This window comes from Podarcis liolepis (genome assembly GCF_965112155.1).
Source record: "Podarcis liolepis genome assembly, chromosome: 12".
Lineage (NCBI taxonomy): Eukaryota > Metazoa > Chordata > Lepidosauria > Squamata > Lacertidae > Podarcis > Podarcis liolepis.
This window is the reverse complement of record NC_139563.1, coordinates 45,002,936-45,025,774: the sequence shown is the minus strand read 5'-3', so window position 1 is coordinate 45,025,774 and position 22,839 is coordinate 45,002,936. Positions and strand designations below refer to the sequence as shown.

Genomic DNA, 22,839 nt, shown 5'->3' with positions numbered 1-22,839 from the left:
CCCCACAAATAACCCAGAGATGTATTTTAAATAAAAAGACACATTCTACTCATGTAAAAACACCAGGCAGGCCCCACAAATAACCCAGAGATGTATTTTAGATAAAAAGACACATTCTACTCATGTAAAAACATGCTGATTCTCAGGGCGTACGCAGGCCAGATTTAGAAGGCGATTGGGCCAGATCCGGCCCCTGGGCCTTAGTTTGCCTACCCATGGGCTAGACTGTGTCTAACCCGTCCTGTTTATGAGCTTCCTAGAAGCAACTGACTGTGGGAGTCAAGAGTGCTGGTCTTCCATCAGATCCTTCAAGCCAGTGCTGAAGTTGTTGCATGATTCACATTGCAGTTGGATGCTAAATTCCGAGGTGATTTTTTTTAAATAATTCTGCATCCCAATTAAGAATATGTTGGACAAGGGGTGTTTTCACAGCATTTGATGTGCAATTGTTCACTCACTTATTCACTTGCCTTTGTTCACTCACTTGTACGGAGCATCCACAGGTTGCTGTCCTACAATCATTGCAATTCTGCTTCTTCCGTCTTTGCTCAGAGCACGGAAAAATCTGCAGAAACCACTCACCCCACTCATGTCCCCAGCAACTGGCATTCAGAGGCATGACTGCCTTTGATACTGCAGGTAATCTAGCCATCTTGAGTAGGAACCAGTGATCAGAGGATGTACAATTTGCATTAAGCAAACAAAGCAGGGGTGGGTGGTGAGCTTAGAAATGGCTGATCCTCACAGAGAGAATGTGAAGATTGATGAGATATGGAAATAGGGCTCTACATTCTAACTCGTAGGAACTGAGCAGGATAATAATTGACAATAGGCTGCATCAAAAGTTTACTGAACAAAAGTCGCCCACTTGCTCTCAGAACTAAAATTCCTCAAAATACTATTATTATTATTTTAAAAAATAGGGAATAGGAAAGAAAATAGGCATCATCAAAGCCCAAAATAGATCAGTATTTCTTAGTCTCTCAATATAAACCTCCACAAAGAATATCCAACAGTATAAATGTGGGGAAGAGAATAGTACTTCCGCTGTTAAACAAATTAAAACCTTTCTATGCCTCGGTTCTGCCATTTAAATTATCGGCTAAGTTAAAAAAAAATGAGGATATTTAAAGGAGGTATGTTTCTTAACAAGATGAAATAATGTGAAATTCATTGCCTGGATTGAGAGAGAGTGCTATCAGCTGCAGTATCCTGTGCCAACATCCTGCCATGGGGGAGGTAACGTGCCATTTACAGTTCACAGTTTCAACTGCAATTTATGAACCATTCAATCAATCAGGTTTTTCTGCACTAGTTTACACCCAGGATAAGGTAACATTATGAAAATGTAGTTTGGGGTGTGGGTGTGTGGGTGGGTGTGTGTACACACAACACTACTATTGTGCCTGGAAAACCTGACTTATTTATTATTATTTAAGTATAATTTAAATATAAAGGTAAAGGGATCCCTGACCATTAGGTCCAGTCGTGACCGACTCTGGGGTTGCAGTGCTCATCTCACTTTATTGGCCGAGGGAGCCGGTGTACAGCTTCCGGGTCATGTGGCCAGCATGACTAAGCCACTTCTGGCGAACCAGAGCAGCGCACGGAAACGCCGTTCACCTTCCCACCGGAGCGATATCTTTTTATCTACTTGCACTCTGACGTGCTTTCAAACTGCTAGGTTGGCAGGAGCAGGGACTGAGCAATGGGAGCTCACCCCGTCGTGAGGATTCGAACCACCGACCTTCTGATCGGCAAGTCCTAGGTTCTGTGGTTTAACCCACAGCACCACCCACGTCCCTATACAGTGGTGCCTCGCAAGACGAAAAGAATCCGTTCTGTGATTCTCTTCGTCTAGCGGTTTTTTCGTCTTGCGAAGCAAGCCCATTGAAGGATTAGCGGATTAGCGCTATTAGCAGCTTTTAGCGGCTTTTAGCGGCTTATCTGCTGATCGGATCAGCTGATAAGCGGCTTAGCGGCTTAGAAAAGGGGGGGGCCAGCAGGAACTCGCAAGACATTGTCGTCTTGCGAAGCAAGCACATAGGAAATTCGTTTTGCGAAGCACCTCCAAAACGGAAAACTCTTTCGTCTAGCGAGTTTTCCGTCTTGCGAGGCATTCGTCTTGCGGGGCACCACTATAATTTAAATATACAGACAGTTTATTAGTACATGACATAAGGTCACACTGGAGAAGATGGAAGAGGCGCTTCCTCTGTTTAGTATTTTGCATTCAGAAATGGGTGGTGTGGCAACTGGCATCCGAACACCAATGTTTTTATATGTTCATTTGCACCTTTTCTATACTGCACTGCAGCGAAAGGTTCTCTGGACGATTCTCAAAGGGAAGTTAAATCTATAAAAAAGGCATAGACGTAAAATCTTAAGAACAGTTAAAAGAGCATCAGAATAAAACCAGCAATAAAAAAAGGAAACAGTAGTGTGAAGAACACTAAAAGCACCAGAAGGCTGAATAAAGGTAAAGGTAAAGGACCCCTGACAGTTAAGTCTCTGGGGTTGCGGAGCTCAACTCACTTTACTGGCCGAGGGAGCCAACGTTTGTCCGCAAACAGTTTTTCCGGGTCATGTGGCCAGCATGACTAAGCCACTTCTGGCGAAACCAGAGCAGCGCACGGAAATGTTTACCTTCCCGCTGGAGCGGTACCTATTTATCTACTTGCACGTTGACATGCTTTCGAACTGCTAGGTTGGCATGAGCTGGAACAGAGCAATGGGAGCTCACCCCGTCGTGGGGATTTGAACCGCCGACCTTCTGATCAGCAAGCCCTAGGCTCAGTGGTTTAGACCACAGTGCCACCCGCGTCCCTGAAAGCTGAATAGACGGGGGGAAATAAAAATGTCTTAATCTGGCGGTGAAAATGTCACAATGTGGGGGCCAGCTAGCCTTCTTGAAGAGGGCATTCTGCAAATGGGGCCTGCTCCCTCATGGCTGCACCCACTCCTTTGGTGGGGGCACACAGAGAAGGGCCTTTGCAGGTAACTTGACAGTCCAGGCAGATCATGGGTGAGGGGGGGGGAGTAGGAGACCCACCTATCCTGTTCCAAAACTGAGCTACCTGCGACACAATTGGTCAGTTTGTGGAAGCCATGCCTGCTGATCAGCTGGTTGCCAGTAGCACTGCTAGAATGCGCCACATCCAAGTGACCTCAGTGAGCATTTCAATTACAAATACTGTGATTATTTTTACTTATAGTTAAGTATGTTTGTTTGTTTATTTATTTGATTTAAGGGGGAAGCTGCCCCCCTGGCCACGTCCATGCAGCAGATCTATACAGAGTGATTCATAATGAAGTATACCGTTTCCATTTATAGTGAATGGAAACTGTATACTTCATTATGAATCACCCTGTCCTTTTAGTTGTGGCGGTGGTTGAAGATTTGTGCGGTTTGTTCAGGAAACTGGATGGAGATATGGCACAGAACCCAGATATTCTGTATCTTTGCTTCTTTCTTTACACATGTAAATTTTGCCTGGAAAGAATAACATTCCTGTGTTGCTCGTTTCCTCTGCTAATAATTAATGGTAATGAGTCCACTAAATGGTAAACAAGACAACAAAAGGACTGTTAATGAGACCGTCTTTACATGTTTGTTTTTAATCTGTTTCTAAGATAATGGGCCATGAATGTGCGTGACTTGACCGTTTGTGTTGTGTGGAGAATGCACTGAAAAAGATTGAACTGATATATATATATATATATATATATATATATATATATATATATAAAAACACACTTCTACTTAGTATGTTGGAGCTGACTGGATAAGGTGGGGTGTCTGAAAGAGTTTGGAGGCCTATTTAATTAAGTATCTTGACATTCTGTGTCTGAAGGACATTGGCAGATGTTCAAGTACAATGTTTGGCTCTTAAACCACTTAATTCAAGCTACGTAGGAAAAAGAGATCTTGCCAAAAACCTTCCATGAGATTTTTAACGACTATTGGATTGACCAGACAGGGCCACAAAGCTCATAAAACAGGATTAGCAAAATTGCATTGTTGGATATTATACACTGTGTGACATACACTGTAGCTAAGAAACTTGGCAGGATTAACCTGTGGAGGATAAAGATATCACAGACAAGAGGGGCCAGAATTATTAGGCCACTGTTACCAAAGAAATAAAGTATTTGTGTGCATATGAATAGGGCTGATAACTTTTCTGCTCTCTTTTGGTAAATGGCTGTTCCTTATAAAATAGTAAGGATATATTTGAACCAGCAGTACGCTGTATTTTGGGTCAAGTGGGGGTACTCTGAGTATGCCTCTTATACACCCGTATTATCAGGCAGGAAAATTAAAAGGAGCTGCAGCAAAAATGACTAGGATGAGAGCTACTTGACCAAACAAATGTGACAGACATTGCTCAAAGGGTAGTAAATATTTCATGAGGCACTAAGTTTTTGGGGGGTGGCGGGGAATAAAAGGGTAGGTTAATTGTGACATTTGGCTTGGGGAGGAATTACTTGTTTACTTAGGCTAAAAAAAATGCTGCTCAAAATGTAAGGCTAACGGGGACCGATGCAAATCACTCTTCGCTCACTGTACGGACTGTCATGATGAATTTTTGGTGAAAAGCCTCATCTATTCCAAAGACTGGCCACAGTTAGGTTGCTTGGATACAGCATACTACCTAGGGTGGTGAATATATTTATGTTTTAGATGAGGCAGGGAGAAATTAATTTTAATTTTCAAGGAATTTTGCCTTTGGCACCTTTTTCTACCTCTCAGAGTGAACTATTAGTGCAGGATTGAGTCTTATTTGGTAAATGAAGTTGCTGATTATGATTATCTATCTATACAAATTCAAGATAAATTTATCATATACCTAGCTGCCTGATATGCTGTCTTCCTCTGGTTTCAGTTAGACCCTTTGTTTGCTTTGGAAGAAAGAGAGAGAGAATTGCAATTGAATCAGATCCAGACAATTGTGTCCAAACCACCCATTCGTCTCAAACCACTCTAGGTAACCAGTACCAAGCTTGTACAGTGGTACCTCGGTTTTCGAATGTCTCGGAAGTTGAACGTTTCAGTTTTCGAACGCCGAAAACTTGGAAGTAACTGCTTCGGTCTCCGAACGTTTCGGAATTCGAACGGTCTTCCAGAGTGGATTGTGTTTGAAAACTGAGGTACCACTGTACATGCTTTAGCGTCCCTTACACTTCCCATATGACAGCAGCAAATCTGGAATGTGTCACTAACCGCATTTAGATGTCTTGCTAAAAATCATTTAGTATGATGTGAAGGAGCCTAGGTAAACTCGCACGCTGCAACCCTCCATCTGTGCACTTTCAATTTTACTTGTTTCACAACTAATGTTGGCGTTAACCTCAGTCCTTGGGGCTGCGTTGAAGAGGCCAAGAATTGCCTGGGTCATTTGTGTCACACACAACCAATGTTGATGAACTTGTGGCCTTCCAGTTGTTGCTGGATCATAGCTTGAATCAACCCCTGACCTGGTTGGAGTCCAGCAACATCTGAAGACCACAGGTTCTCCAATCTACATCCTAAACTATGGTCACCAACATGGCAGGTGCCAGGCTGCCTGGCAGTACCCTCTGGCACTTCTGATAGATCTCAATAAATATCCCCTCAAACGTCAACAGTGCACGAGAGGGTGCTTGCTCTTCCTGCTCAGCTCCTGTTTGCACTGGCTTAATCTCTCCTACACCAAAAACATCCCCTTAAGACATGCCCACATTTCACTGGATGACTCACAGCCTCCCTTCCATTCAGAACAGAATGGAGTAAGCACAGCCCTGGATAATGTAGGCAACCTTTTTCCATTTATTGTGGAGTGGGGATGGGGAAGCCTGCCCACACCATCCTATAGTCCTGTAATTTTTTCTACTCTTGTTTGTGGCAGCCATTTTGAGTTATGACACACACATACCCCATAGCAGCTGCTTTATGACTTGTGCCCACTGTACTTTCGCAAATGTGCCCATATTCCAAAAAGCTTGGCGACCTATGATTTAGCTTGACATCTCAACAAGGCGGCTTAGTGGACAGGAAATTGAAGCCAGCACCAATTCCTTGAAAAATGGATCTGTTTGATTTGGAAGTTTGCAAATCCATGTCTTTTGTCTTCACACTCCATGTACTCCGCATACTTAATTCTTCCATCACAAGGAAGGAGGAGCAGGTAAATTTGAGCGATATTTTAGCCACAGGATCTCCCATTCAGAAGTTTACCTTTTTCCACTATGAAGAGGATGGGAAGACCTGCACACGCTCACTCTCTTCTGAAATAGAATCCCTTCAGGTGGGAGAAATGTCCAAACAGGCCCCAGCCGATTCATAAGCTTGCAACTCTCAAACCATCTAACAATTTAATTGTAATTTGTCGTGGTGAACGATACCCTGTCACCTATTCTCTGGTTTTCATTTTCTGGAGCAATCGTGGCTACAAATGCCATCCATATGCTCTGGAATTCATCTGCCAGAAGTTTATTAGTGCTATTAATATTTCATGCAAATAGAGTCGCCTTCTTTGGTAATAGCCTATTAATTCAGTCGTCTTTCTATCTTCTGCAGATTAATCCTGCCAAACTTCTTTGGTGCAGTCAATCTTGTGCAGCGTAGAAAAGCCGACAAAAAAAATAGCCGGTACCACACAAGCAACTCAGAAGCAGCCATTTCCCTTCAATGACTGTTCTAGCCAATGCACATGTAAATTTGTTTTCCAAATCATTTCTTTTTCTGGGTGAGAGCAAAATACTAGTAAAATAAAATGCACTCTTTTTTTTCAGGGTTACTTGATTTTCTAGGAAGCATTTTCTTAACAAATGACTTTTCTCTCAAGAAAAAGGCATCACGAATAAAACTGCACACAAAACAGACGCAGTTAAATTCAGGCTACAATCCTTTGTCCACTTACCTGGGAGTAAGCTAGTGGGACTTACTTCCTACCATACTTATATAGGATTGCATCATCCTTTTGCTTCCCCAGTTACAGCGATTTCAATTTATATAAAGTCAGCAGGCCAGACATAAGAAATATATACATTTGTCCTTCTAACCAAAACCCACAGATTTGCATTTTTTTAAAAAGTAAGGACATAAGATTGGAGGTGGGGTGGAGTCAGAGAAAGTGGGAATTGATTTTCTGTGGTTTATATACTCCTCAGCTTTGGAAATGTGGCTTTGCTCCACCAGTGTAAAAATAAGCTCAAGAGCTCCCTTGCATTGTCAGCTAACTCAGTGCAGCCAAATTTCTGATTACTTTTTTTATATGAGCAATAATGTGCATGCCAATGGGGATGTTTGCTATTCATTCCTTAGTTCATTAGCAGGGTTGGGTTTTATCGTTCAGCGGCATTTAGGCAACAGGTGGACGGCTCTGTTAGCGCTGTCCGTATCTCAGCCTCAAAAACCTGGCCAGCGTAATTGTCAATTATAAATATGCAAATTGTTGTTGTTTGTTGTTGTTGTTTAGTCATTTAGTCGTGTCCGACTCTTCGTGACCCCATGGACCAGAGCACGCCAGGCACTTCTGTCCTCCACTGCCTCCCGCAGTTTGATCAAACTCATGCTGGTAGCTTCAAGAACACCATCCAACCATCTCATTCTCTGTCGTCCCCTTCTCCTTGTGCCCTCCATCTTTCCCAACATCAGGGTCTTTTCCAGGGAGTCTTCTCTTCTCATGAGGTGGCCAAAGTATTGGAGCCTCAGCTTCACGATCTGTCCTTCCAGTGAGCGCTCAGGGCTGATTTCCTTCAGAATGGAGAGGTTTGATCTTCTTGCAGTCCATGGGACTCTCAAGAGTCTCCTCCAGCACCATAATTCAAAAGCATCAATTCTTCGGCCATCAGCCTTCTTTATGGTCCAGCTCTCACTTCCATACATCACTACTGAGAAAACCATGGCTTTTACTATACGGACCTGGGCATGCTCAATTTGCATGTTTCATTGGTGAGCTTTCCAAGAGGAAGTTGAAATAGCCCAAGTCTTGTCCTCACTAGCACACTCTGGTCTCCCAGCTCTCCCCACCCCACCCCAGCTCACTCATATAAAAAGAAACACAGCCTTTCCCGCACTCACTTTATCACGCTCCTTCACATTCCCTCTCCCCCATCTCAGCATGAGCTTCTTTAAATGTCCCATCATGCCTCCCGCCTTCCCCAGCTGACTAGTGCTGCGTATTCAGGCCTTGAATTGTCCATGTGGGTGCTAGAGGGAATGGGGTGGTTTTCCCACTTTAGATTAACATTCTTTAGTGAGTTGGAATGCTGAAAACGCAAGGGTTTTTACAGTGTTTCTGCACTGAACAGACCCCCCCCCAAAAAAAGTATTTGCCTTATAGCATCAGCGATCCTCAGAATACCCAAGAGACTTTAACACAGATTAGTGTTGATAAATTCCTGTTAACCAGCTTGTTACACTCAAAATCAGAGTGGTTAAATTTAGTAAAAGGAGTAGATCTTCCCCAACACTTCGCTGCACTCATATGAATGAAGTGAGGAATCTGTGCAGGTGATTGTGAATGCCAAAATAGAGGGTGGTACACACTTATTCTGGAACAATTGTTTCTACTGATGCAACACTGGTAATCTTATGCATATAATATATTTTTATGCGTTCCTTACATGCATTTGAGCATTTCACACATGATATCTTTAGAATATCCTTCAAACTACTTGGTATGGTAGGCCAGAAAATCAGACACCCAATAAACAATGCAAAGTCAGCCTCATATAATTAGTTTGGCTTCACTAAATTTGTTTTAGGGGAAGATTATTACCGTAACACTGCATCAAGCGAGTGGTCTTGTTTGGGGAAATTTTCTATAGTATATAATGCTTAAAAGGAGAAAGTGGGAAAGCTAGCTGGCTCTTGTTAACATCTGACATATCTTTGATTTCTGCTTTGTAGGTGTGGGCAGGAAGGAGGATAACCAACGAGCCCTGAATCCTAGAGCACAAAGAAGAGAGATCTAAAATGTATGGCTCGGTGCAGCAGCTGGTGTTGTGAATCAGGCCGTTGCCAAAAAGAGAACGGCTACTTCACAACACCAGGGTTGCCCCTTGCCACAGTCAACTTTCTCAGCAAGAAAACTCCTTTCTCCAGGACAGGAAAGCTGGATGGACCCATTTTCATTGTGTATGCTTTATAACAAGGAAATAACAACTGACTGCTGTTAATTTATATTATTGTAAAAGGATTTGTTTTTACTTAAACGTGCTCCCTAATCTGTACAGGTTCTGAATGATGTAATACCGGGGCTGACATACGTCCAGAATTTTCTGGACATAGCTGGGATTCGCCTGTCAAAAATGGCCTCTGGGCAGAATTTTTAAAAAGTGACAAAAATGTCCAGGAAAAGTGTTGGTTTTGGGCGATTTTCATTTTAAAAAATAGGTAAAAGACTTCTTTTTTTGGAGATTTTGCAAAAAAACCCAAAACTCAACAACTTTTGTGTCCCGATTTTCACTTTTTGAAAAAAAGTTTTAATCATGGAGTCAGATTGAAGCATCATTACTGTTACCAGGCAATATGAACTTCCCTTTGGACACCAATTCTCAATCCTCTTCTACTGAAAAAGTAATAATACAGGTGTAACTATCCAAATATTGTTGGACTAAAACTCCCATCAGCCACTATGCTCAGTGGCAAGGGATGATGGGAGTTGGAGGCCCACAAATTAGCCAAGCCTTGTTCAAGAAAAGCCAAACTTTGCAAAATGAAGCTAACTGTACTCATTTGTAATTTGCCTTTCGTTCCTAAGAGTAGAGCCAATTGTGATAACATTTGGAAACATTATTTTATTGCTCTGTATTAATGTTTTATGTCTCACATTTGTGCATTTGTGTCTTGCTCCTGTCGCATATGCCCTACTTCAGTTTCCCCCAAAGCAGGTACTATCCAGATTATTTGGACTACAGCTCCCATCAGCCCCTGCCACTATGGCCAGGGCTAAGGTACATTGGGAGTTGTGGTTCAGCAACATCTGACGGGCACAAGGTTAGAGAAGGCTATCCTGTGAAATTATATTGTTATATTCATATTTTTATTGATTTTGTTGTGACAGTTAAAAAACCAGGAAATAAATGGATTATCAATCAGTTTTGGGAGACATTGGCATGGCTAATTCTATCATATACCGTACAGGTTTTAGAACACTTTACTGGCCTTACTGAAGTTGAGCCAATCACACCCACAGGACATCTCAATTGCTGGCCTAGATTTAATGCACACACAACTTGTTGGCATCTGTCTGTCTTAAGAGGCAATGGAGTGTGCCTCTGGAGGTGAAGTCAAACTGCTGTGTTAGCAGCACTGAAGTGACCTCCCCAGGGCGCAAGTATGTATGGAGGTCCTGGACTGCCCAGACAACAAAACTCCCCTCTCGGCCTCACTGATGTGGTCAAAGGAAAGCAGAGAAATACGTTTGGCACCAGCTTGGCTGTAGGAGTTCCTGGAAGGAGGCGTACAAGGTGCCATCCAACCATCTTAGGGACTCCATTCTGGATTTGTGTAGGGTTTATTCCTTAACCATTTTTTCTCCCAAAGATGTCCCACAAGCCAGTGCAGGTTTAGGAGTTTACCTTCTCCTAGATGGGCTACCTCCCCAGGTCGACAAGCCCCATCTGCTCACACAAACATAATTTAGCACCACCAATGAAGAGCCTATGAAACAAGCCAACAAGGCCCTGCTGCCCTTTGTGATTTCCATAATATGGTGTTAATGCAGTCTAATTTTTCATTAAAAATTGGCCAGTGACAGAGGTCCTTTTCAGCAGCCTGGCTTGTGATTTATGTGATATGGCTCTGGCTTAGACAAATATGCTGACGTTGGAAGTGTGGGGATTGGTTAAGTGATCTGCTGAGGCCGCCAGCAATTTTAAAGTGTGGGGAGGGAGTTAAATGGGAACCTCTGCCTTTAGGCACATGCTCTAAAGTCTGGGTCTCAGTGCCTGGCATCAGGAAGTCAGAGAGCAGGAAGGGTGGAGAAGGTGAGGCTCATCTAAATGGAGCGGCACTGCTTCTAGATAGATGATGCCGCGAGGCTAGAGTGGAGATCAATGGTCCGATTCAGTAAATGTCAGCTCCATAGGTTTAAAACAGAAGGGAACATCCAAATTCTTGGATCGAAAAAGCAAAAGGTTATGTTGAAATTGGTCTCTGAAGGTACCTTAAGCTAACTAGGCCTTTATTGCTTAGCACCCACTGTAATCCTCTCTCTGTTTGTGGGGGGAAACGTCTCAGAATGGTAGAGAAATGTTTCAATAATCTTTTTTTAAAAATTAAATCCCATAAATGACTTGAATAGCTTCAGACACTGTTTGCCAGCTCAATGGCTGAAAACAAAGGAAGCAAAAGAAATAATAATAAGACTGAGTTACACCCCAACCCACTTCCCTGATATCGGAAGGCAGGTGTGTTACATGATAGCGAATGCACCATCTCCAACAGGCAAAGAACAGGAAGGAATGTGTAATTGAGGTCACCACAAGACAGAGGCAGCATGTTATTGCTGCTTCTCTATACGGGCCTTCAAATGGTAGAGATAATGTCATCGAAATGCACAATGGCGCTTTCAACGGCATGGCAGTGATAAAACCAGGAGACACAAGTGAAAATATAATAAATAAATCGGGCAGACTGTTTATTTCCCCGGAGAAAGATGGTGATTAAGGTGTCTGCCTTCTGCCTTAGCAATAAAAATGTGAGCACTTTTCCTCCCTTGAAGAGTTGTTCCTGGCTTTGCCTGTTTGACACAGAGTCTTCGTTTACAGCCATGACACTCATCCTTTTCATCTGTTTGCTCTAGTAGAAGAACTGAAATAATTTTAAAGGTGGAAGGACACATTGCATACCACAAAGGCGTTTTAGGCTACCTGCAATCCTATATACCAGGGGTCAGCAACCGTTTTTCAGCCATGGGCATGTCCACCATCCCTCAAACTATGTGGTGGGCCGGACTATATTTTTTTGGGGGGGGAAATGAACAAATTCCTGTGTCCCACAAATAACCCAGAGATGCATTTTAAATAAAAGGACACGTTCTACTCATGTAAAAACACCAGGCAGGCCCCACAAATAACCCAGAGGTGCATTTTAAATAAAAGGACACATTCTACTCATGTAAAAACACGCTGATTCCTGGGGCATACGCAGGCCGGATTGAGAAGGCGAATGGGCCGCATCCAGCCCCCAGGCCTTAGGTTGCCTACTCCTGCTATATACAGACACTAGGGAGATAGCCCCATTTAACACACTGAGACTTGCATCTTAGTAAACATATGAGATTGTGCTCTTAAATTCCATGCAGCACAAGTTGATGCAGGCTTACACAGAAGTGCCACTATGTACGTGTGCATGTACACGTGTGCACACAAGATATGCAACAGATGACATTCTTGTGTAGAACCAGATGGTGGTCTGTGTCTTCCCCAAAAAAACCAGAGCAAAGGCCCATCTGGTCCAGTGGCAAACCAAATTAGATTGTCACTAACTTCAGAATGCCTTATGGGGTTCATAAATGAATGAATGAATGAATGAATGAAATAATAGCCTATTCCTGTTGCTTGCCCTCTTAGCAGGTGGAATTCAGTGGTAGGATGCCTCTGAACCTTGAGGTTCTATAGAGTCTTCATAGCCAGAGACAGATTTCTTCTCCTTGTCTCTGGGCATCTGTGTAATCCCCTTCCCAGCCCTCCAACCTGGTCCTCCTGATCACAACTTGTGCCTGCGAATTCCACAAATAGTTACAGGAAGAAACCCTTTCCATCGTCTGTGCTAAATCTTCCCCATCAGTGATACTGAATGACACAGAATTCTAGTATTAAATGAACAAAATTCCCCCTCTATCCTCTTGGCTGCTTCTTCCCTGATCTTTTCCCAGCTGTTAAGATGTGCTACAATTCAATTAAATGCAGAGGTGAAACATGCAATTGTACTGTTATGTCTGTCTGTGCAAATAAAAAGCTTGAAATATATTGTGTCACCTACATTTTTGTTCTGGCTGCTGTTCTACAATGATTCCCTATCCTTTCTAGACCCCCCCCCCAGCTCCCCAAAACAAGAACATTTCTGGTATTTCTGGCTAGAGGCCTCTGCCTCACTTACCCCCATTCAAGGCCAGCCCAAACACTGAGGTCCAGCTCTGAGGGCCTTTTGGTGGTTCCCTCACTGTGATTGCAGAACAAAGGCCTGGAAGGGATCTGCATCAACCTTTGTTCCAGGAAAGATGCCATTTGGTGGCTCTAGGTATGTTTGTCCATAATTCTACCCAACCAAGTACATATGTACCTGCAAGTGCATCCAAAGAAGTGGACTTATGTATGCCATAATAAATTTGCTAGGTACTACAAAAGACTGCCGTGAAAATGCCTCTCCTTTCCCCCCAGCCACCAAATCATAAAGCTCAGAAAGAAAAACAACACCTCTTCAAAGTACTGCTATGTGTTATTTATTTAAATAAATTATAATTTATTACTCTTATCATCAATGGGAGTTAATTATCTCGCACAAGCCCCTCGATTTTTTTCAGATCCTTTAATTCTGAACAAAGCATGAGTCAAAGAAAAAGGAAAAGTCAAAAGGATAAAGAATGCTAATAGGCGTGTTCAAGCAAAGAAAGACATAGGTATTATATCAATATTTATTACTACTATTGTTGGCATCCGTCTGATCGATTTATGAAATAAGCAGCATTAGATAGGGAGTATCCAAACTACAAGTTAGAAATGCTAGTCATATTCACAGATACCATAGGGCAGGAAATTTTGGCTTCCTTATGAAAGGCAGTTCTGCTCCTCTGCCTGAACACACACAAACCAAAATCCCAAGATTTTGAGCATGCTTGTTGACTTACCTATATCTGGGTGGGTGGGGTGAGGGGGATTTTAAAATGTTTTTGCTTAGCTTGCTTAACCAAATGAAGCTTGGTTTACTTGCTTGCAGCTGAAGACAAATTAGGCTGATTATATTGGAAAGGGCACACAGTATATCTAAGAATTAAAAGCATGACTGGGTATTTAGGATAAAGGAAATGAATAGCCCACATTATCCTCAGACTTTGTACAATTAAGTGCCCCAAGGCTTTATGCTATTAATTTTAAAGGGAAATGTCCAAATATTTTTAGCACTGGTCACAAAACACTTTTCATTTCCAGCCTTGGGCTGGCTTATGTACATACTGTGTACATGCAAAATTATTCACTTGAGGATGGGGGAATGTTATATAGTTCTGTGACTTGCCGCCTTGCTTTTATGTGAACAAATGGTCCATTTTTATTAACAGATGTTTCTTTTGTGCGCACATCACACATTCCCCAGTTCATTTTCTTTCCTTTGAGATATTGTCTGGTATGCACATTTTTATATGCTAATATTAAACACGTGGTATTTGCCAGAGCAATTGGTATATAAAACAGGAAAGCACCACAGCTTCAAAAGTCTTTTGAAAAGGTTGAGATTAGTGCACTGAGTCCGTGCTAGCCTGAAACTGCCTATTATAAACATATATAAATACAAAACTATAAAAGCTTGAGATCTATGCATGGTTAGAGTATAGTACTGAGAAAGTTAGTGCATATTTGCACTTGAGAGGGTAGCACACATACATACATCTGCCACAGGATTCTTGTGGTGGGGTGCTGGTGATGTGAAAAACCTCAAAGGACTTGACTGATACTGAAACTGATGCAACAATAAAGCCTTACTCTGCTTTGACCACTTCTCTACATTTTTCTGGGTTCCTAAAGAATGTTACAATCTGCACACTGCGACAGAAGATCAAAAACAGGATAACAATTTGGCATGCATAACAATTCATTTTTTGCTCTACTTTGGGGGAAGGGAGATATTATTGCCATATTATGCACCTATTTTAATTAATGGGCATATTTTCTCCATGATGTATTCAAATAGCATAAAATGATTAATATCCTGAAAGACAAGATAAAGCAATCATGCTAATTACAAAAGCAGTATAATGCAGTGGATAGAGTGTAGTGTTTGCATATTCAAGGGCCATGTTCAAATCCCCACCCAAGCCACAAATCACATGATAGCCTCTGCTCAGCCCGTCTCACAAGGTTATTTGAAAGGTATGTTAGTCAAACACGACTCATGGCGCACTCTCCAAAAGTGCTACAGGGATGATTAAAAAAATACTGTACTCAACGACAAAATTCAGACTTGTGACATAAATTCCAAGTAAATAAAATTAAGTGCATACACATATTAATGTTTGCAAACTGTGTTACAGATGTTTAAAAGCAATATAAATGCAGTCAGATCAGAATTAAGCGATTCAACATCTTGCTCCATACTTTGGTAGTTTTGTCTACTTTATTGCTTCAATATTTTATTATGTTTATAATAGTTTTGCATAATTCCATAAATCTTCATTCAAAATTTCAGAGACAACAGTGGACAACAATTTATGTTGACACACTACATAAGCTGCTTGCCACATTAAAGCTCTTAGCAATAAAATTCAGTTGTAAAGAGTATTCTTACTAACCCCTTTGTGCTCCTGTCGGGGATTTTTTAAAATGAGAAACATTTTCATAATAGCATAGATATTACTCTGTATTAAGGGTCTTTATTTTATATTGCAGAAAATTATTAACCAGACGCCACATGTTTTATCTATGTAGGCAGTACATTAAGATAATTTGCAGAAAGCTAACAATTCCTAAAAGAAAGTAGCACACACCACCTAGAGCAATGTAACCCCCCACTCTTTTTTAAAAGGAATGTTGGATTTGTTGGAAACCTGTAGCTTGTCTTACAGTAAAAAGCCAGGGAAAGTGATTCAAACCTTTGTCTGCACTGCAGGTTCATAATTAAGCAATGCAGACACAGCACCTTACAGCTAAACAAGAGCTGCAGTCTTTTGTTCACAAAACTAGCTACCCTGTAACTGCCAAAGATGAGCTGAGCCAGTAACCAAAGAAAATGTATTGGCTGGGAGTCAGATCTACAGCTCTTGCCGGCATGATATGACAAATCCTGATTTAACACTAGCATAACAATGCACATTATTCTGACCTCACAGATAGACTGGCACAAGTGATTTGGACAGGAGAACAATAAAATCACCGGCCTCACCTTTTTATCAATCCATATTACAGCTGGCCACCTACAAACACTGGGCCCAAGTATTTTATCTGCTCACTCATGGTGTGAGCATCTCTTCCATCCCAACCTTAGCAGCATCAGGGCAGCCTTCCTAAAAAGCAGTCATAAATGTGATCAACAGCTTGTGCTTTTGTAACATACTGTTACAAAAGTCGTGTGTCTGCCCCTCTCTCTGCCGAACAATAGCAAGAGACTATGGGGTCCCAGGCATCCCCACAGGGTTTGTATTCCTTTGCAGAATGGAAGACACGGCAGAGACTGTCGTGGCTTTAAGAATTATGGTTTATTCACCTATTTACACCACGGAGGGAGTCCAGGTCTTACAGCATGGTCCTTTTAATACCAAAGTAACACGATCTATAATTACCAGAATGCCAGTGTGTCTGAAGGACTGGACAGAAGTTGTCTGCAGCTGAGAAGGTCCCCATGAACTAGACAGCACCCTCAAGAGACTTGGGGGCATTATTCAGAGGATACCATGGCTAAATTCTATAGTATCATCTCTAGTTCAGCAATCTAATCTCATATGCACTGCAGGTTTGAGACAAAGGCACTCTGCCCATACTTTTCTGTCCTGGGCATGTAGATGAATACCAGAGGCATACTTCACTTTCTGGAAGCAACACCAATATGCACCCTCCTTTAGGTTTAAAGTGGTACTAGATGCCTAGCATATATAAACCCAAACAGTTCTACCAGGTGTTGGAGAGGGTGTCCTACTAAAGGGACCTACTGACACATGTGGTGAGAGTCCAAAAACAAAAGTTATGGGGAAATGTTTTCATAGAGATGTCTTTGATTGCGAGGCAGACAGTACCCACGACCCCAGGGCTGGCTCTGCTTAAACTGTATAGTCAGGATATGCCACAAATTGGAAACAAAGAACTCATAACACATCTGTTAACCAGGGCAAGAATGACCATTGCCAGGACATGGAAATCATTGCAATTATTACTGGGGAAACTGACATGGAAATGTAAGATAGCAAGAGGCCAGGGGAATATGATTAACTTTTATCCAGTCAGGGGCGATTTTATAGATTATACAAACAGTGAGGCATATAGTAGAACGGTGCCTATGGTCTACATCTACAGCACAGTTTGACGTGCATGAAGTACACATTTTAATTTTTTCTCCTTACCTCCTGCCTTTGTATAAACCCTGCAGACCAGCACTGCTGCTGATACAATATATCTTTTTAGTTGTGGACAATAGTCTAAGTGATAGAGGTTATTATGTATCATTTTGTGTTTGTTAAGATTGTCAAAGTGTATATGCTAAAATCATCAGTTTTGTGGAGTATTCAGAGATGCTTCTCTGATTGTATGTAGTTGTTTTATCTTTGCTTTAAATATGTATTTTTAATGCATACTTCTTGAGGCTTCAGCCATTTAAAAGTTTTGCCAAATACTCTCCACATGGTTTAGACTAAGCATTATTATCCACATAATGGCATATATGCAGAAAGCATATGACCCTAAAGTTACTGTCTCTTATCTCCAAGAGTTTTGTTTTATCTTAGCAGAGCAAACAATGCCGTGTAAATCAGGAAGATCCTTTTCCATTGACTGGACTCCAGCCAGTTAGTGACTTGTCAGTCAAACGCAGGAAGCTTGTGGGAGACAGAAAGATGGATTACATATGCAGAGAGTTCTGAGCACCTCCACAGGGAGCCTTTCCAGTCACAGCAAGGTTCCAAATGCGTTTTTATGCTCACCATGCTAATGCCTTCAGAAAGATTCCATGTTCCACTGAAGGCTGCATTTACCTTGATTCCAGAAATAGCATCCATATCTTCAGGAGGAAAGGACATTTAAAACTGAGACCAACATTTCAAAATTGGACATGAAGCATGTTTCACAGCAGTAAATTCCTGCAGTAATATCAAGACAAATCAGGATTTACCTCATCAGGGAATTGGAATGGTTTTTAAAATTACCAAAATATGTACCCTATCATTTATGGATGATACTTTTCCCTTTCAAGTCCTACAAAGAGCAGCAAGCTCCCTATCTCATGGATCTGTCCTGATTACAGGAGAAGAGGGCAGGCATGGCCTTTCCTAACACTAGTGGATCCGTTCATTCCAATCAAAAAAGCAAGTACAGTGGTACCTTGGGTTACAGATGCTTCAGGTTACATACGCTTCAGGTTACAGACTCCGCTAACCCAGAAATAGTACCTCAGGTTAAGAACTTTGCTTCAGGATGAGAACAGAAATCGTGCAGCAGCAGCAGGAGGCCCCATTAGCTAAAGTGGTACCTCAGGTTAAGAACAGTTTCAGGTTAAGAACGGACCTCCGGAACGAATTAAGTTCATAACCCGAGGTACCACTGTATTCCTTACCAGGGAAGAGGCAAAGAGCACCAGTTTTGTATGTCATCCAGTTCTCACCTGACAGCAGGGGGGACTCTTATGCCAGTCCGACAAGTTTATGCTCATACAGTGATTAGACTACAAGCCTTCAAATAGATGCATTTTGGGCAATAAGTATACAAAGCATACTTAAATATACTTAATGTTCAAATACATTTGGTCTTAACTATTAAAAGAACAAACAAATAAACAAACAAACAAAAAACCTATTACGCCACATCAAGACAAGAGTAACAATTACCCGGGATCTTAAAATCACGATATACAACTTGTTATCTGGGTAGAAAAGAGTGTAATTTATTTTAAAGAACATCACAACCAAACAGCATGTACTATTTTTTAGGGAAAATTAAAATACAGGAGGTTCACTCTAACCTATATTTATACTACTGCACAAAGCCAGACATGAATAGCTGTGCAGAGATGGAAAAGCTTGAGTGTGAAGTGAATAAATTGAAACTAAATTTAGCTTCTCTGCAACAAAAGTTTCAAAATTCCTGCTGTGTACTCATGAAGTTTAAAAGACACAAGCTCTTTGAAACTCCTTGTGGTTTAATCTATTCACTGAGTAATCAGTAATAGTTTAATGTATTCAAACTCTCCCTGTGTAAATGGATTTTAAAAGAAAATTAATCACAACCAGAATAAATCTACATTTCAACATACTATATATTTCCCTACTATATATATACATACTATATATACTTGCTACTATATGTACATACCACATAGTTCCCCATTTAAACCTAAAGTGGCTGCAAACCACTGTTGTATCGTTATTTTAGGAAAATTGATATTTTCTCAAAATTTTATAGTAAATGACACTGAGAATTTTATTGACAGGCAGTCTATAAATACCTAGAATATTTTGTAAAAATCCGCAATTCATTAAAATTTAAATGACAAGGAAATCCTTTCTTTACCATAAAAACAAACAGTAAGGAGAACTAATGCTAATTTCCTGCTATAATTTTAATCTGAAAACCTAGTATTTATATGGAGAGAGAGAGGGAGAGACAGAGAGTCTTATTAGAGTGTCTAAAGCAGGTGCTTCCTGCTGAAAGAGGGAGGGATAAAGAAAATAAATCTAATTTTCAAAGTTTATAACCTAGGGGTGATATTCTGTCACTTCGGTTGCCATCTGCACTAAAACTTAGTTGAATTAGAACTGTACTGCATTTAATACTACAGAGTGTGTGTCCAAGTGTTTGCATTCTTGCACAAATGAAATGTGTTAATGGCAGCCTTCCGGCAAAGCAAATGCTTAGTCTGTGCCCTTCAAAGGGTTTGTGAGTGATCCTTACCCTGCTGTCTTCATCCTTAATTGGCCTCCACTGTGGGGAGCAATTAAAAATAAATGGTAGCTTGCTGAGCCGCTGGGAGGGATGTTCTGCAGTTCTGATCATGAGCAGCCCTTCATAGGTCCAGCATCAACGCCTGAGATGGGCAAAGAGAGAAATAAAATTAAACTGAACAACTGTGTAAATACATTTGGTGGAAAAAGCTACCACTCACATCAGGGTAGTTGTTTAAAAGCTGAAATTAGATTGACTTTAAAAGCGATGTACAGAATATTTGCCTAATGAACTGAAACTAAGCCTACGGATATGTAACTGAAGCAACTCCATGCAGTATACTGTAAAGCACAGTGCTTACTGATTGTGCTAAATAAACAGAATGATGAAAGTGCTAGAGATGTGTTATATGGAAATTAATGGTTATTTAAATATGATGTATCAAGGCATGATTCCTCTTGCCTAAGTATCAAATAGCTAACATACTATGGTAGTTAACAGCATGGGCCTAAAACCCAGAGTTCTCCCTACCCCAACAATTCAGATTTAAAGCTCATCACTTAACTTTAAAGAATGGCCTTAAAAGAAGCCACCCTCATCACTCTCCATATCTGTAATACGGGGATAATTCTGACACACATTAGAGGATCTCATAAGAACTGAAATAACAAATAAAATGACTGAAGATTTAGTCTTAAGATCATGTTTTCCCCTTTCATGTTCCCTTTTATCTGAAGTGGCTAAACAAGACTGAGCACTTTCAGAAGGGCTGCGTTTTATGCAGCTTTTTCAGTCATTCTATTGTTACGTCATCAGGAATTGACCAGGTACAGAAGGAAATGAGAATAGGGCAACATAGAGTCCCTTCCCATTCTTCTTTGGCTTGGCATCTATGGAAGAATTGTCTATAATATATATCACATCTGAGTCTTTTTCTAAAAAAGCCCCGCCATCCCCTGATGTTCATCTCAAATTATTCAACATTTCTAAGTATCATTCCAATTACAGGTGCAAGCAACAGCAGGAGTGCAGAATTATCCAGCGATTATGCCATAAAACCTTTGTTCAAATAAAAATGTTTAAATACTCCTAAGAGATGGCATGGTGAGACCTCATGGGGTTTCTTTCAGAAACGAGCTCAAAGCTTAAAACACCATGGAGAAATCCTTGTTCTGTACCTTTCCAGATTCCACTTCCCATGTTGACAGAAATCAGAGTAGGGCATCAACCTCTAACCTGAAGGAAAGGGGTAGTAGTGTCATAAGGCTGAATATGCTTTTAGGGTATTACAGAGTAAGCACAGAAGCTAGCAGTTTTGGAATCAATGAATCCCATACAAAGCAGATACCTGTATAGGTGAAACTATAACCTGATTAATGCAAAGCATTAATGCAAAGCATTATAAGCCTAAACTATAGAAGCATAAGTGATTGGCAGTTGACCTCTGGAGACGGGCTTTGCACTTTAAGGTACCTTCTTTTCCCAAAAGCTCATTCTCATTTCCTTAAAATTCTGCATAAATTAACACACTGCGCAAATTCATTAAGTAAACTCCTACAAGGCACACCAGAGCAGCACCATCTAGTGGCAGATTTCGAGAAACCAAAGGGGTTCTCTGGAGTTTAAACCAGGGTTTCCCAAACTTGAATCTCCAGCTGTTGTTGTGTGTGGGGTTTTTTGGACTACAATTCCCATCATCCCTCACCACTGGCCCTGCTAGCTGGCGACGATGGGAGTCGTAGTCCAAAAGCAGCTGGAGAACCAAGTTCGGAAAACTGGTCTGAACCCCCCCCCCCCAAAAAAGGGAGGGAAGAAGCCCCTCGAAACGATGGTGAACAAGAAGAGAATAACATGGCGAGGTGTGTGTTTGAAGTGTGCGTGCAGATTTTCCCCATCCGCACGTTATCTCCACGAGACCCTTTAACACTTGTCTTCTGACCACACTTGAGCGTTATAAAGTAAGGAAGCGACTCCTCACACCTTTCCCTTCCCTCTGAAACTCTTCATGGAGGCGCGGGAGGGCAGGGCGCCTTGACCGACGCCCGCGCTTCCTCAACGGCGCCATTTTGTGACCCTGCGAAGAAGGGACCGGCTAGTTGCGTCGTTGTCGCTTTTATTTTATTGCATTTTTCTCCCTTTGCTTAATATATTGGCAGCGGGAAGAAGAGGAGGAGGAGGGTGGGAAGGGGAGGGGAAAAGCTTCGTCCGCTTCCCTCAAAGCTTCCCCGTGAGGGTTGACCGCAGTGGGTGCGCCTGAGGGCGAGCGGCCGAGCGACGCGCTCTAGTCCTTTCCTCGTTCCCTTCAGCGGCACGCGACGCCTCACTCTCGCGCTCGCGAGGGAAAGCCGTGCGCCTCCAACCCTCCCTGCGCGGCCTTTTTTAAAAAATCCCGTCCCCTCCCGAGGCGGATCCGCGGAGCCACCGCCCCTCAGGCCGCGCGTCTTTCGCCGCCTTGAGTTCTCCCGCTCCACGCGGTCGCCTCTTAGAGCGTGTGAGTGTGTGGGCGGGAAGGAGGGGGAAAGGGCGGGAAAGGAGGGCGGCGGTGGGCCGCAGTCCGAAGGCTTGCGGTCGGGCCTACAAAAGAGCGTGAGGGGGGTGGGGTGGGGTGTGTGGCATGCACACACTGAGGGGAGGGGAAAACGGGATTTCTGAGGGGGGCGACGGGAAGAAGTGGCTTAGGGCTCGCGGTGCTGGGGTGTGGGGCGGGAGGGGAGGTCATTCAGAAGTGCGTCTTCCCCGGTTCTCTCACTAGTTCAGTGGCGGTTGTTTAGACTCGGGACCGCGCAATTTCCGCAGGTCTGCAAAGCGCGAGCTTCTTTCTCGCTTTCCTACTGAAAGGGCTGCAGGCCTTAAATTACCTCAAAAGAAAGATAGGCAGCTAAGGTTAAATCAGTTGCTATCTTTACACACAATATATTATACAAGTCTTTGCTTTCCCGGCCTGAGGAAGACAAGTTCCTGTGGCAGGGCCCTTCCATCTTTTTTTTAATTAAATTTGAGCGTCCTTTGGAAGCGTGTGGGTTTTTTTGGAAAAAATATTGTAATTTTATG

At 42.1% G+C, this 22,839-nt stretch overlaps 1 long non-coding RNA gene across 2 annotated transcripts; it reads right to left on the bottom strand.

Annotated features, from left to right (window-relative positions):
- Nucleotides 1-9,795: 9,795 nt before the first annotated feature.
- Nucleotides 9,796-21,898, bottom strand: LOC310690017. 2 transcript variants are annotated; one of them, XR_014517789.1, is made up of 5 exons: nucleotides 21,769-21,875; nucleotides 20,967-21,024; nucleotides 19,798-19,930; nucleotides 13,497-17,990; nucleotides 9,796-11,803 (listed from the first exon to the last, which is right to left on the bottom strand). It is a non-coding gene; the product is annotated as an uncharacterized lncRNA (long non-coding RNA). The 2 variants fall into 2 exon arrangements; XR_014517788.1 differs by lacking the exon at nucleotides 20,967-21,024 and having other exon boundaries at nucleotides 21,769-21,898.
- Between the last annotated feature and the right edge of the window lie 941 nt (nucleotides 21,899-22,839).